General features: G+C 41.3%; 1 protein-coding gene across 2 annotated transcripts in view; it reads right to left on the bottom strand.

Moving 5' to 3' along the window:
* The window catches only part of foxp1b (forkhead box P1b), a 156534-nt gene that overhangs the window by 94638 nt on the left and 44571 nt on the right, over window positions 1-17325 (bottom strand). For both annotated transcript variants that reach the window (XM_069714524.1, XM_069714533.1), the window contains exon 5: window positions 7942-8008. The gene's annotated coding sequence lies outside the window, so the exon portion shown is untranslated. The remainder of the gene's footprint in view (window positions 1-7941; window positions 8009-17325) is intronic.

Here is a 17325-nt window from a genome sequence, read left to right on the forward strand (position 1 = left end):
AAATAAACACATATGCGCACAACAGCCTCCATTCCATGTGTGTGTCACAGGGGAAAGGTCAGGAAAAAAAACAAGGAAAAAAAAAAAAAAAAGAAAGAAGGAAAATATGCCAGTGTGGCCTCTGCTGCACCTGTATACATTCACAATGTTTACACATCTCTGGCTGTAAATATGTTTACAAGAAAAACCTGCTGCCTTTCTCAGAAACTGACCTTGAAGCCAGTAAACAACCCTTTCACAAAGTTCATTAACATCAAAGAGGGTAGAGTCTTTTCCCTCAGACAGGAAAAAAAAAAAAAAGGTCAGCGCCATTAGCTTATCAACAAAATACAACTGCAATGGAGTGGAAATTATTGTTAGGCCTGAACAAATACTGATGAAATAATGGAATGTTCTTGAACCTTGGTTAAAACTAAATGTAAAAAAACAACAACATTGCAATCAGTAGTAGGTAAAAACTGCTAATTATCCAGTCAGTTCTTTGCAGCTTCTTCAGTGTGTACACTTCACAACGTTTTAAAGTCGCTGTGAGTCACTTTCTGTATTTCGTCATGTTACCAATCAGATCGAAAAGAATGCATGACAAATGTTTTCCATATATTCAGAACAACACAGTGGTTTGATTGTAAAGTTTAAATGCTGCCGTTTTGAGGTCAAAGCTTTGAGTAAGTGACTTTAATAATGAAGGACTGATTTGGTAGTATCTAAAAGAAATCATTCATATCTATATATATCTATATATATATATATTTTAAATATGCATAACTGCATGATTTTGTACCCTACACCATTTCAAGAAGCAGTATTTTTACAAAGGCACAAATTACTAAAAATAATTGTTTTTAGAATGATACAATGTTTTGTATTTAGTGCATCCTTTGCCAAAGAGGAGCAGTAAAATGTACGACTTTAAAGGTCAGTGTTAAGAACATATCACATGACGTCTCTTTGATCCCAGCCCAAGTATTTTCCCAAGGATTCTATGGCTCTGTACTGTGTAAATCATGCAGTCTGACCTTCTACATTCCTCATGCTCTGTCCTCCCATTCATCCACAGGCGCAGATAATACTGGGCAAATATCATAAACGTGAGGATTTTAGGATTGAGGTGAGGCTGCCATCATCCTCCACCAACTGGGGAAAAGCAAGCCCATGCATCTAAAAGAGCCCTATTTCCAACTACTGCCAGACTAACCTGTGGTGAGGTTACCTGACCCTAATAGCTAAGAGCCTATATACTGACAATCCAATGGAGAATTCTCTCAGATGATTAGCAATTTGATTAAATGTCTATTTTTTGGATTGTGATGACATTTTACTAGATTTTTGTCCACAATACAACCTGACGGACTGGTATTTTAAACAACAATGGATACACTTTGGTAAACTTCAGAACATTTCCTCTGCGGTATTCAAGAGTTTTTGACTCTGCACGGTTGTGATTGAATCCAAGCATCACAAAGGGGCCTGTCGGAATCGCCCAAGATTTTTCCGGTTCAAACGCAGCGTCGGCCTCGGGCCGGGGGCGCGATCTGCTGCTGAACTGGCCTGTGCACGGCCACGGGGAGGAGGGCAGCAGCCCCTCCGAACACCCCACCCCCCCCACGATAAATAACTTAACACAGCAAACAGAGGCCCATCAGTCAACCCACATATAGCTAACACCAGGACAGGGACAGAGATCGATGGGGAGATGCAGACAAATAAAGAAAGACGGAGGGAAGACAAGAGGAGAGGGGACAGAGAAGCAGAGAGGTGGGGGTACATTGTGAGGGCATCTCACGCTGGAGAGTAGATAAATATCACAGGAGCCTGAGCCAAGCAGCATGGAAGGCCGAGTACTGTAAGACTGTGAAAACTGGCCTATTTTGCCGAGCTGTGACATTTGTTTCTTATTGTCTAAGTGGCAGCTGAAAGCGTCTCCCTGCGAGGGCCCCTCGGCTCTGCTCTGGCCGCCTTTGACAGGGAGGTAACCATATTAGGACGTGTATGGTAAAGTAAACAATAACATAGTTGCAATGAGATGGAAATTTTTCAGCTAATGGTGTTTGTCATTCCTGTTTTCAGTGCACCGAGCAGCGCTGTGTTTTTTCTAGTCAGTCAGAGAGACTTTGTTTATGAAAACAAAGCAGGAGCCAAGGCTAAAACCAGAGCAACAAAAAAAAAAGAAAGAAAAATTGTAAATAAATATCAGTTTAAAAAATGCCTCCACCTTTTTCATTTGATTACATAAATAAACCCACATTTTGTTTGAAATAGCCTTTCAGTTTTTCAGTCCCTCTCAGGCCATGTTCACACAATGGCGGCTAAGTTTGAGAATGCATTTTCCTCTTCACTCTGGCCTTCGCTCCACAAACACAAACAACTTCTAAATATCAGAACTGGCTTCACTGAAACACAATAAAAGTAATGTGGAGAGGAGGATGGTGCATTGGTATCATTTCATATTTATGTCAGCAACACCGTGATGCTGTATGTCACCATTATAAAGCTTTTCCCACAAAACCCTAACTTATTAAATTGAAAAGGCAGTGGACGGACGACGTAAGGAGGCAAGCAAATGCCCAAATGTCCCCACAAAGTTCAAATTTGGTGCACTTTGACGTGCAAATTTGCACCGGTGATCAGAACCAAGAATAGGAGGGTCTACAACACAGGACAAAATCACAGCCGATTAGCTGTGTTGCACTATTAATTTCACTCAACCGTCCTCAGAGTATAATCTGCTCCACACAAGAGACATGGTACAGACATGCCTTTTCACCAAACAGTGTAAAGGTAGCAACCATTCAAACTAGCTGGCTAGCTTGACAAAACATACTCCACCTTGAATGACTACTAACTGAAATGAAACATTCAGGGAGCGAGTACAAGGGCCAGAAAAGAAAAAAAAAAAAAAAAAAACAGCTGCTTAACATTATCCCACCTGGCTAGTGTGCTTCCACAGCAGTTTACTAGTTTGCTAACAACCCCTAAGAGTTGCATCCATGTTGCCACACGTCGCTGGAATCTGCATAGCCATGACTTTTGCTGTGCCACTTTCTTGCGAGACCAAACATTTACACTGGAAAATGAGTCCGTCATTAAGACGGACTCTCTCTTACTTATTTTAGCAGCAATCCACAGCCACGTTTCAGTTTGTATCAGTACTGAGGTAGAGTTTGATGCCAGCGTGGATGACTCCTTCATCATATAGAATTCCAGATCTATCTACTTGCCGTGAATGTAGCTTCAAAAAGCTCAATTTAAGCTGCATCTTTTGTCCTGACTCAGTATTATTTTAGAATTCTCATAAATGAGGTAAATCAGAGCAGGGTTGCGAGCACGTTTGATATCAGTTGAAAGGCTCCATGTCTCATTCATTTCAACAGCATTTTGAGCTATTTAAAAGAAATGTAGCCTTCATTCTGCTTTATTTCTCATTGGTTACTTGTTCTCCTCCCAGTTTACTCCCTTTTATTTGGCTCTGGCTACCACGCTATCTTTTCCAGGTTAAGAAAAGGCATAACCGCATGTTTGTGTGTGTGTGTGTGTGCGTGCGTGCGTGCGTGCGTGCGTGTGTGGAAGACAAAGACTCTGATATTTTCCAGCCCTTTAGAATAACTACTGCTGACTCACCGGTCAGATACTCAAAAAAAGATCTTTACCTCAGTATGAAGCTGAAAAAGGAAAGTCTTACCGAGGTGCAAAGCTCACAAAGTGCCAGTGTTCACCATCATGCCTCTAGCCAGACGACACATCCAGTCAACTGAAGAAGGCAGACGTGCAACTCCTCCACTTCTGTCCTCTCCACATCTTGACTTTCTTTGTTTGGTTTTTACCCACCTCTCTCCAGCTCTCGTTCCCTCTCAGCCTCATTCCTAATCTCACACCAAAAATGCAAGCTGTTTATTTGCGAAGGGCTGAAGCCATTCCATTAAGTAGCCCCCACCAGGTGCTTTATCCCTAAAAGGGATTTGTTTTCTAAAATAAACGGAATAAGCGAAGGACTGCCAGAGTGATATTTACCATGACATGAAGTGAGTGCAACAAAGTCAAAACTATCCAAATAAGAATCACTGTGGCTCGTAGGAACTTTTTTTGAATTTCCTAACATAGTCACAGACTTCCAATAGTCATAGAAGAAGCAAAGACGAATCCTTTGACTGCATCCTAAAGTGTCCAATTTTGTCTTTAGGTACAGATGTGCATATGTTAAGTTATGCCTGATATTCCATCAGTTTCAGTGCAGTGTATTGTTTTCCTGTGGAGGCAGTCTGACAGATGCTTCCCCTGGTTAACACAAGAAAACTCAGTGTAGCCCCTTTTCTCAGAAGACAACAAATCAATCCCGTTTATTAGTTCTATTTCATCTTTTCTGAAGGTGAGACACAAGTCTAAAGCTGGAAAAAAAGAGAGCTTTGGCACTTTTTTTCTCTCACGTTTGTGATTTTCTTTTCATCTCGCTGTAAGACAACTCATCTGCAGACGGAATTTGCTTACTTTTGTCGCCTCAGTCAATCTCACACGAAGACCCTGTCACACGTTAGCCATCTGCACCTGGTAGCCGGCTGACATTATCAAAGCTCCCCACTCTCTGAGGCAGACCGTAGTGTCTGCATCCGTCAATATGTTTCAGACCCAGAGAAGACATATCTGTTCGACGCTGATAGAAAAATAGATTGAAACTTGTCAAATGTGTTTTCACCCAAAAAGATATTTTAAGGAGCTTCAAGATTGCACATCTGGGATAACACTATCAGTGCAATTTGATCTACTTCACAACAGAAGATAATTCACATGAAAGGTGCAAGAGATGCATAGAGGATATAAGAATGTTGTGCAACATGCTGTATTGAGCATAAGGCAGGCATTTAACCTGTTTAGTCAGACAATACAGAGGCGGGCAATCTGCCAGAGTGTGTTCTGATAGCAGATGATGCATTCATGGGAGCAGAGCATCAGATAGGGAGAGCAGACGGCAGCCAGGTGAGGGTATTTAGAAGGCTTCGACACATCCTGCGATCTCAATCAACAGGAAAAGGCAGAAACACACGTTGCTTGCTTATGTCTCTGCCTTGGTCTCTATTGACGTCTTTGTAGGGACGATAATTTTTCATTTTCACGCTGCCTTGCATCTATTCTGCCTGTCACTGTTTTTAACTACAGCCGATAAGCTCAGAGACTAGATTACGGTACTTACAGTGCATGAAAAACAGAGCAACAAAACTGCCAGTGACAGAGGCGTTTAACTTTCTTGCTAGAAATCTCCCCCATGTGGCACTTTCGCTACAGCGAGTTGTTTATTATGTTCCAAGCTAGGCATAAGCGATTAAAGGAGCTCTTAAGAATCAAAGTGTTATAAATGCATGGAAACACAGCCGGCTGTAAATGCCACAGAATTAGAAGCTTACCAAGCCTAATACTAATACATGGCAATTTTCAGCTTGATGCTGATATAAAGAAATTACTTTTTTAAAGTAAGCAATAAATGCAGTCAAGGGAACCATTACAGAGGCCCTATTTTCATCCTAGCATAAATCTGAACACAACCTCTCTGTGGGTCCAACTCATGAATCCACTTGTTTATTCTCAAAGACTTCCATAAAAAGTAGATTAAACAAAGAAACTCCAACAGCTAAAACGAAAGCAATAAAAAAAACGAAGGATTTCCAGAAAGGGGAGAATTGCAAGAAACTGCATGTTTTCACAATGTCTTCTTATTTCCCTTACATGGAGTCATGAAATTCAGATGAAGTCCATCATGAGACTGTGGTGTTTTGAAGCCCTGAAAATGATAGAAAATGTTTTGGGCATCTGAGGATCCTCTTTTTTTGTTCTTTTTTTTTTTTTTTTTTTGGTGGGAAACCTAGATGTCATCAGCTTCAAATGGATTGGTAAAAAACTAAAGTCTACACACAGCTCACATCAAATATAACAAAAAGGATAGACATTCCACATATCTAAATCAAATTCCTATATTCAAATTTATAATATGTTTAACAGCATGGTTGGTCCACATGCAGAGAAAAATGAGCAACATACTGTACATGCTTTTTACACACGCTCGCCCTACTTGACTCTATTGGAGTTTAAAAGAGCTTTAAACACCAAGACATATTAATCCCATAAGCTGCCATGGGGATTTCTGCATTAGAGATGCAATCAAAATCACATTGGAAACGTGTGTCAATAATTAAGCTGATTTCACCACATTAACATTAATTACACAACCATTTGGAAGATTTCAGGGCTGATCTTACATCTGGAGTGAGCAGCTGAGGGGCCTGTTAAAGTGGGCATGAGTATGTGGAGAATGCACTCCAGATAAACTGCAGTAACACGAATCCTCCACTTCCATTTTCTCCACAGCTGAATTTTCTAAATGTAGGGGTGACCGCCTGAATACAATAAAAGAGGACTAGAGGCTGTTTAACACACTGTGGTGATGAGGGCCTCCTCTTACAATGAAGAGAAATAGAACTAATTGAACTGTGAAGATGATACAACTTCTTTTGCGTTTTGTTCCCAAAATCTATAGAGAAGCAGCAGCTAAGTCATATGTCGGTAATTGATTTTACTTAAAGGTCCCGTATTGTATTGATTTAGATTTCCATTTCTTTTTTGATTATAAAGCAGGTCTATGTGCTGCATAAATACTGTGAAAGTGTCCTTCTGCTTAGTCAATGGAGAAATGCTCTCGCCCATATTCCGCAACCGTGCTGTTTGGATTTCCGTAAATTTGTTATGTCATAATCTCGGGCTCATATCATATATCCACCCTCAGCACAGTACAATGTCTTTTTATTAGGAAGAAAACACAGAGCCCATTTCCTCACAAAGTTAGCAAGCTACAAGACCGAAGAAAACCTCTGGTTGGCCTGGGCGTCCATCACTCAGAAGAGGCAGCCAATCAGAAGAGCGGGCCACTGATATCAATGTGCCTCAAAGACACACACAAAACAGCCTGTACTTGGCAGAGCTCCAGAGAAAAGCTTGGTGTTTTTGTTTTTTTGGGTATTTAAAACCACACAAATATCCTTTCATGGATATCAAGGCTGTAAAAAAACAAGATGAAATGCAAAATATGGGACCTTTAAAACTCAAGACAGTTTGCAAGAGCACTGCTCAAATGTACAGTTCCACATGTCCTATGAGTCACAACGTGTCTGGAGGCAGCGAGTGAGTGAGAGACGAGAAGAAATGATAAAAAGATAGACAAAAGAGGATAAGATAAAGATATGATGTGAGGTTAAAGTTGTATGAGACAGAAAGCAGACACACTCCTCCTCTGAAGCCCTGAGATCCTCAAGTGTTAACACCCTCCTTCAAACACACACACACACACACACACACACACACACACACACACACACACACACACACACACACACACAAACGCACACAAACGCGCACACACACGTACACACACCACTTCCCGAAAGTCCTTTTATATGCCTCACCCGATCGCTCCAGCCAAAACCTTGCAACCAGAGGGGCCTCAAACCTTCTTAGATAGGGAGTTAGGTGCGAGGAGCCAAGATATCAACCAGAATGGCTGAGATGCCAACCATAACAACAGTGTATGTACTGCAATGGCTCCCTCCTGTTTGGTAAACACAGCATTACCGTATTTGAGTTGACAACTTCTTCTCGGCATGTCCTCGCTCCCACAGTGCAACTTTAACAACTGCAATTCATACACCTAACTTCAAACTCACTCCACTTTCAACTCCAGGTGAACTGTCCCTTTACTACTCACCATGCTCGTCTCAGTTTGGCAGCTTCACCCGTCAAGTCCCCTGCCCACCCTCTTGGCCCAATGTGCACACACAAATGCACAAACAAGACAACCACACGGCATTCAGTTAATTATTAAGCTGATTCAATAGAGCATTCATACACACATACACACACAAACACACACATGGACTGGAGTCTGGTGAATGATTGTGTGTTTACCTTCTACAAGGACTTGCTTATTTAAAGCAATCTTCAGTTCCAGCGGTGGTGAAACAGCCTCCTCGCCCTGCGGACACAAAATGGAGAATTATTTATAGTTATGAAATAATTACTACTGCAGATCAGAATGTTCAGCACCCACAAGGCAATTTACAAAAAAAAAAAAAAAAAGTACACAGGTGTAAACTTGATGCTACCAATAACAAGTCCACCAGTTGCTAGTGATTGGAATTGATAACAAGCACAAACAGACTTATATGTTCTGAGAAATCAGAAAGAAAGAAATCAATTCTCCACATTCCTGAGCTGTTTGCTTTCCTTTGTTTGTATGAAGCCGTACCAGTCGGTGTAACTCCCTCAGCTGCTGGGAAAATGAAAGCCACCATGTCAACTCAGAGCAGGGCACTGGGCACCTTTCGTCCTTGCATTTCCTTCTGCCCGTTAACGACAACTACACCCACTCATGATAACAAATGAACAATGGTGCTTGTCTGTGTGCGAGTGGTTTATTTGCAAGACTTTTCATATTACTGACAGTAGATGCCCCTTCTTGGCCCCCCCTGCTGGTGAACACACTGCATGTGTACCTGCTCGGCCCTGACTCAACTCCCCTGGGTGGCCTTGATCTGCATACACAAAGCTTTCCTAACTGAGCACTCAACCTAGGCAAAGAGATATATATATAAAAAAAATAAAAAATAAATAAAAAAGGAGGGAAGGAAACAAAATCTTATTTTTATGGTAAACTGAGAAGTGACTGTGGGGCAGTATCGCAGGTGAATTTGAATAAAAGCATTAAAGCATATCCAAATATGAAAGGATAAAAAAAAAAAAAAAGCTGAAACTCCCTCTCCCACTGTTTTATTTTGCCGTTTACATTTGGCAGTCAAAACTGTAGCCAGGTATTTTTGCAACAGTATATCTGAAGCGGACTGAGCATAGATAAAAACACAGTGGCTCGACTTGCCCAGTTTCAGCATTAATTATGAGTTAAATGCCCTTGTTGAAAACGCGAGTCAACATGCAGCCCGCTCTGAACTCTACTGAGGGCTGAACAATCATCGAAAATGGACCATTCCCACACAACTAGCCTATTATTGTGATTCATTACACTTCAATTAACATATCATCAATGGAATCGTAAATCAATGGCGAGTGGTGACAAATGGCAGATATTTTCGGTTTCAAACTACTAAACATCATTAATTCCCATCACCTGAAAGAGCCCCAGGAGCTAAATGAGTTTACCCAATGCATAACATCCATTTAGATAAATGTTCCATCATTTTAATGATAGAACATTTGTATTGGGGAGAAAAGGCAACAACGGGATCCTGATAGCAGCTGTACGCCTTTTCTCCTTGTAATATAATGCCCATCTTGTAATACCTAAACAGATAATTGTCTCCATTTCAAACAGCACAAGGCTGTAATGTTGCCATTTAGAACAGTGGGGGTGCAGAGATCGTAGGGTGAGGATAAACAAGCACACGCTGCTTTGCCCGGTTGGGAAAACTGAACCTATCACACACTCCCACATTGAGATTTTAGGGAATAGAACAACTCCTGGTTGAGATAATTACCCACCTAGGTGGGTTATGTGCATGCTCAGTGAGAGGCCTAAGCTACGAATATGAATCAAAATGCAACAATTTCAAAAGACAAAGGAAACTACAAGGAGCATTTTGCAAGGTTTTCTCGTGAAGTCTTGAGGGGATGTTGTAGGTGTACTGTGCAAAACAGGACAACAACCGACTTTTCACAAAGAAATATCTCATAGTAGTTACTGTACAAGACTCTTGTATGCAATAGATAGCATTACCATTAGCCCACTGCCTTTAGAGGATCAGATGATCCAAATAAATGTTTCCATTCTCTATGCAAATACCACAGGCTTCATTGTAGTTGTGGTTGGAAGAAAAAAAAAAAACATGCAAACACCCTATTTTCAGAGGAAATGGACAATCAGAAGGTTTTTTTTTTTGCTATGGTAATGAACTGCCGTGGTTACATCTGAGCACGGACAAAGACTCATTTTATTCTGTCCACAAACCTGTGAAGTGGACTTCCCTATTTGTGAAGGGGTCGCGGCTCCACAATGTGCTCTCTCGTCCCAGGTATGTTATCAGCGCCTTTGGCTTTGTTGTAAGATTGCATGTTCAAAATATGAATTAATACCTCTCGACTGAAACGCACACAATCCCCACAAAAGACCTGCATTTACAGTGGACAGCTCTTCAGCTCCTCTAATGGACAGACTCTCCTCTCTCTTCACACTGTGCAGACAAAAAGATGAGGGCCCATGAATATTTACCACTAAGTAAAGTTATTCCATTAATTACTCCAAGCACGCTTAATACTGTATCTGTGGCTACTTCTGTGGCGGCTCGTTAATGAACCTTCACACATCATTACCATATTAATTAATGCTCGACTCAATGGTTGTCAATAGGAGGCTGCCAGAGTTGTCTCGTGGTTCTTTACAGCCCATCCTGGATGTTTGGACCACTTAGTATCAGCATCTGAATAAATCTACACTATCTATTTATCACGCCAGGACCCGGCACTGTGTTTGAATAAAACAAAGAAAAACTAAAAGTTGTGATACTGGTTCAACACTCCTCAAGGCTGGTGGATCTGTGTTAAGAGCATTGTGTAAATAAAAATAAAAAGAGGGCGTAGGAGAGCTTTAGTTGTGTCGAGCCAGTGATATCAATATGCAGGGTCATTGGTGTTTGTTTTTAGGGTGTGTGCAGGAGATTTTCCAAGTCACTGTCTGCGCTCCGAAACAGGAAAATCTAAAGCATGACTCACCAGTCGACAAACGCAGCTGCTCACTGTATGATCTGATCTGCTAAAAGGGCTGACTGCACACCATTTTCTCCCTTTTTTCTTTTGGGCTTTTATTAAGACGGACTTGATTAAATGAAAAATATGGCTAAGTCTCGTAAAGACAAAAAGTCCGCATTTAAAGAAGTGGAAAAAAACAAGCGTTGTTTTTTTCTTTTTGATGTGATTGGCAGGATCCTGGCGTTATATTGTAACACCCACACAGACTGTAAACAACAGCACTTTCTGACACGCAAACAGACTCAAAACCCACCAATTAAACCCAACTTCAATCGAGCCAGCCCTTATTCTGGCATCTTTTTTTTTTTTTTCCCAAGAATTGTTTTTTTTTTTACTAAGCTTAAAAGGCAACAGTGCAGTCTGGTGAATGTCAGGCCTGTCTGATCCCCCAGATTCTTTGGACTTGCCCTCACGTTTTGCTGAGCTAAGAGCAAAGTACACAGCGTACACACAGAGCTTTGCTGTCTTACAACCAAGTAAGTGGAATTTCAGTCCTTCCCCAAAACAAACAAGGCCAGGCCTTTCTATAACATTTTAAGGAGCTTCTTAAATACAAACTGTACTATTAAGTATATACGCCACTCTTTGGTCATTATAATCTATTGATCTTTGAAGTAAGCCATCAGAAAGCTGCACTTTGTGAATTATTCTGTCAGGCTGAGAGGTCAGTCAGATCAGCTCAGGATCCAAAGTAATAAAAAAAAAAAAAAAAAAAAAGTTTCACACTTAGCACGTGACATTAGATCAGCTCAATCAGAAAGCTCAACGTCGATCCAGCACATACGGCACAGCACACATAGGCCAGACGCACAGTGAATATTATGCTCTTTTTTTTTTTCCTTATGACAAACCTCTTTCCAACCTGTCAAGAAAGAGGACTGTCAATTCTACCCAGCCATATCAGGTTTCCACTCTCACCAGGGTCCCAGCTCCTCTCCAACCACAGATGTGCGCTATTAATATCAATAAGCTGCAGATTCCATTTCCCCAGACAAAGACAAAGGAAGAACAAGATGCGATGAGTGAGCGGAGGAACTAATACCCTCGCGCATCACCATGGGGTTAACACTTACTCTCACCTCCAACCCTGCGCTGAAAAAAAGGAACATTGCGCACATGAACTTACACACACACACACACACACACAGCGTAAACTAGCACCCTCACATACACCTACAGCTCTCCATGTACACCCACATTCGGACAATGTAAGTATAAGGAAACTGCTGGACAACATTTTCCAATCATTTGTTAATATTTAACCAGGAGAACACGCAACACATTCCCCCATTAATGAGGTTAGACAATGTCCTCATACCGACGCGACCAAACAAGTCTATTAACAATGAGTCACAAATGTATGAGTGTTGTCAGGCCCCTCTAGAGGACCAACACATCCTGGTTGGAGAGTACCTGCGCCAAGTGTGCCAGGTCTTTGTCGTCATGGTAACAATAATAAATAAATGGTTAATGTTGGGAAATGGTCACAATTTGGTAAAGTTAAGGCACCGATCCTACCTGGTTAGGCTGAGGAAAAGATGATAATTGGTGTTAAGATAAGTCAATTGTTTTACGTACGTGACTTTAATGAAATATGATAATGCTATAATGAGTATATGCGTTAAAATGAATCAGCATTGCATTTAACATCATTTCAATGCTGTATGCATTGGTTTTTTTTTTTAAACAAGTTCAGTCACATAACTTCAGCTGCAACAAACAATTACCTTAATTCGCATTTATGTTTTTGATTATGTTTTCTTTATCTGATCAAACATTTTGTTTAAAATGTAAGAAAACTGTGAAACATGTCCAAAACCCCAACAGATACATCATTGATTATTAACAATCTTACATCGCATGGTATTTCTTCTAAATGCTGGACATTTTGCAGTAACTCTGAATTGGGACCAACAGTGAAAGCCATTGCAATCTACGCTATGCGCAAACTTTTTCAATCACTTACAGGACACACCCACAAACACACCCGCATGCACACGAACTCACATGTCCACCATAATCCTATGAAAGGCGTGGAAGAGGAGAACAAAAAATGAGAAAAATGTGTGTAAAGATAATGAAATCTTTACAGACTTACCCATGAACAGTTAAACAGACTTTCATCATGTTCATGAAACAGTGGAGCGATGTAGATTCCCTCCAAGCACTGAGTGTTTGAAATCCACTTCTGAAGAAGAGGAGAAAGCTGCCAGCGAACGTAGCAGGTATGGAGTAGTTGGAGTAGTGAGTGGTAGTTAAGTGTTGGCGTGTGCGTGTGTGTGTGTGTGTGTGTGTGTGTGTGTGTGTGTGTGTGTGTGTGTGTGTGTGTGTGTGTGTGTGTGAGAGAGAGAGAAAAAGAGAGAGAGCCCAGACTGCAGTGTTGAGAGGGACTGGAGGTATGTGGTCAAAACACAACGAAAGCCGGTGTGTTGCTCCAGATTAAATATGCAGGAAGAGGCCTCCGTTTGCATAAACACAAACACTCAGCAAATGAAGAACTGGCACAGAGCAGATGCCTGCTGAGAGCCCTACCTGTCCTGGCCTCTTTTAATTAGACAAGAGCAGGCAGAACAAATGAACATCAACACGGTCACACTATGCGGAACAATAGGGAGGAGAATTTTTTTTTTTTAAATGGAAAAGTAAATATGTCCTCAATCCTCAAAAAATAAATGTCCTTAATGAGAAGAGCAGAAGGTTTTAGAAAAAAAAAAAGCCGGGACAGATGGATGCACAACTTCACAACGAAGAAGATATTTGACTCTGGTGTGACTGTTTTGATACTGAAGGAAAATGCACTACATTTAAACAAATATTATTATGTTGTGAGGTCGTTGATAAAATGCAACAAAACTAAGTAATATTTAAACACAAATGTGACCGCAGCATGAGGACCTCAACCTGAAACTGCTTAATTACAAGGTAAAACACTAATTACCATTTAAAATATAAAATTCAATTAATTCAAGTAGGTCAGTTTTTGGTGTGGGTTTTCATTAAATCATGTCCTCGATAAAAAAAAAAAAAAAAAAGTACACCTTGTGATCCTTTAATTCATCCTTACATATGCCTCTAGTCTACATCTCCTGGTGGAAAAACTGAATTAGAGCATCATCCACCGTCCAACCTTTGTCTTTCTAAAGAATCTCCATTTCCCTCCTTCTAATTCTGTTCATCTACCTGTCTCTTGTACTTTTAGGACAGAAATCCAGAAGTGTGTGGTGTGAGTGGAAACATCTGAGAGAAACTACAGTCAGAGTCCCCCCCCCAAAAAAAAAAACCAACACACAAAACAGGGCAGACTGAAAACTGAGCCCCTCCAGAAAATGTAGAGAAGCGTCAGATGCTGAGTGACACACACTGATGTGGCCAGTCAAAGATGTAATTTTCATGTGAAAACCCCTCAAATGGATCGGGGGAGAGAGAGAGAGGGAGGGAGGGAGGGGGTGGGGTGACAGGAGTGAAGTGACACTAGTTGACAGGAGGGGAGAGAGGGTAGAAATTGAGAGTTAAGACAGAGAGAAAGGAGAGCAGAAATGAGACCTCTGGAAAATAAACAGGGTGTAGGGTTTCAAAGGCGAGGGGGACACAGGCATTCCATTGTTCAAGCCAATTATCAGTGGAAAATAATAACAACAGATGGATCCAGAGCGGCCAACTTGTGCCGGAGCACCCCGGTGCTGGAGAACACATGATGAAATGTGAGAGTGCTGTTGGAGGGGCAGGAGGAGGGAGAGGGGGAGGGGGGGGTCTGGTGGAAGGGTGCTGCCCCACAGTCAAACAGTCAAACACACACACACACACACACACACACACACACACACACACGCGCGCGCACATGCACATAAACCTCCACACAACAGATGTGAACTTCCACAAGGACAGCTTAATATGTGCTCTCTGGCCAGCACTTGTGGCGCGCGGCTTCAGCATTCCACACAGCGACGTGGTCGACACCTCCACGTGTTTTTCAGACGGGCCGTCTCAAGTCAGATGATACATATGGCTCGCGTGTTGCCGTGCGATTCAATTAAAATCTGTGCATTCCTTTTATGTTCAACAAAGCGGGCTCATTTGCTGGCGAACTCATGCTTGTTGCTGTAAGTGGGAAGCTTTAACCACACTACCACATATAATACTTTGAATGAAGAATTTTTCTTTTCCCTTTTTTTTTTTTTTGCCGATTTCCTTTCATTCAAATCAGCTCATATCCCCGATGACCTGTTGTGATGTCCTCATTTTGATGTTTTCCAGCACACGTTCACAGGCAGGCAGATGCAACAGTGCAGCAGAGACAGACCTCACTGACTCTGGCTTCATTCACAGATCCCTCATATCAGCCACAGAGTGACAGGCAGCGGAGGGGGCTGCAACCTTAAAACAAAACCAATTCTCTGTGTGCCTTGTCAAGGGGTGGGAGATGTCTGCAGATAGCAGTACAAAAGATCTGCCCTTCCTTTTCACAAGAAAAGAGAAGTTTTCGTTTCATTAACTCCAGACTAAAGCGTAATTATCTCCCTATAGACCTTAATCACCAACAGAAGGATAATAGAACAAAAAGCAGTTTCTTCTTCAGTCATTAAAGGTTTTTTTAATTTTTTTTATGTTGTTGTTCTTTTTTCTTTCCTCTGCACTTTAGTCCATCAAACAATGCAAAAGAGTAATGGGGGGGGGGGGGGAGCTCCAGTAAAGTGTCATTTTCAAATATTGTTAGCTACAGAGGTTGAAAGATTTTGGCCATAAAACGCTCTGTTTGAACGTGCCATCTTTGGCCCTTTGACCTGCTGACCAGTGGAGGCCAGCGGTGAGAAAGTAGAAGAAAACTCAGCCAGTAGCAAAAGATTTGATTGCACATTTATGAAATAAAATCACCAAAACACCACTTAAGGATTGTATATAATATAAATGACTAATATTGCTTGAAGGTGCTTGTGATATTATACCCCAAATAATACTGTAACTCCCTGGAGGACTGTACAGAAGGAGCAAAAAAAAAGAATGGAAAACTTTGCCTAGATTTAATTAGCTTATGAGAAATAATTGCCATTAGCAAATCCCTTCAAATGGGGTTGAGGCATTTTGCTGCAGAAAAAAAAAAAAGTAATATTTTTGCACGATGAGGAGACAAAGGGTTTTCAAACAGGAACTGGCGGGCCATCAGCCGTTTAGTGCGCTGACACTGAGGTCGAGTTAATTAGACTATTGTCATTTTAATCAGGAAAGCTCGGCGGCCATCACTTCCTGAAAGAGCCAGTGGACTTTAAACAACTGAGGGCTTTTTGTGTACGAGTGTGAATGTATGCGCATGTGGTGTGTATGTGTGTGTTTTGGGGCCCGAGGTGTCATCCAGCTATGGGTTACGGAGTATGGTCTGGTTCTCTCACATGCTTAGAACATTAATGAGCTGGAGACACACCAAGGAAACAAAAGAGCCTGGAGGATCACCAGGGGAAACTACTCGCCTCTGCTCTACTCATGTCTCAGTTCATTTGAAAATAATTTAAATATCAAATATTTGAAATAATTTGCTTCTCCCTGGCTATCAGATTCTGAATAGGGAGTCTTTCATGTCTTCGTTATTATGCTCTACACTGGCATTAGCATTTAAAACATAATTAATGTAACCATATTTTATAGGTGCTTACCATTATATTGGAATAATGGTTTATTTTTTGTCAGATTTCCATACTTATAAATACAATGGGAAGAGCGTAATAACAAACCAAAGAATGGCAAATGATATATCAAATCTTTGCTGAATATCATTAATCTAAAGAGAGTTTTAATCAAGACTGACAAAAGGCTGGATTTAACCTGCTCGAGGCTCACATGATGAAATTCACTTTGTGCCACTTCTTGTGGAAAAAAAAAAAAAAAAGGACCAAAAATAAAGATGGTGAAGGCAGCACTAGTCTTATGTGAGTTTAGCCAGCAGCCTCCGAAGCACGAGTTGGGAGGAGGCGCTGATACTAGAGCTGTCAGTGGACCTCTGCCAATCAGCAGAGGTGATAAAAGGGCCAGCTCAATATTAACACCAAAACATCTTTGTAACTTCTCCCCTGGCCGTAGCTCAGGTCATCGGTGGACAAGGTGACAAAGGTAACCTGGAGACAAATGCTGGTGAACTTCCCCCCGTGACACCGCCGTCAGCCCCGGGGCAGGACTGGCCAATGACATTAGCCGAGCCCCTGAGTACAAAGTGGACGACTGCAATATTTCATATTCACCATCCTCGAGGGAAACTGCATTAAAAGAGGCTGGAGCAGCCCGAGCACATCTGACTCCATGCCACCACCACTGTGTCTGTTTATGATTATATTAATGGTTCCGTAAGTTCATCGTTTTTAACATTGGTCATAAATATTTCACAGGGAGTTAATATTAATCTGATCAGAAATTATCTTCCTTCAATAATTCAAGATAGGCATTAATAATTCAATAAAAAGAATGTTCTGCATAACTGAGGGGGAAAAACTGGAGATATTCAATAACTAAATGTGAGAAAAGTCAAAGTCGAAAAGTCACATTGGAGCA

This window comes from Brachyistius frenatus, unplaced genomic scaffold (genome assembly GCF_029030835.1).
Source record: "Brachyistius frenatus isolate BFR_SWC_R1_liver_20210118 unplaced genomic scaffold, ASM2903083v1 Contig_4, whole genome shotgun sequence".
Lineage (NCBI taxonomy): Eukaryota > Metazoa > Chordata > Actinopteri > Embiotocidae > Brachyistius > Brachyistius frenatus.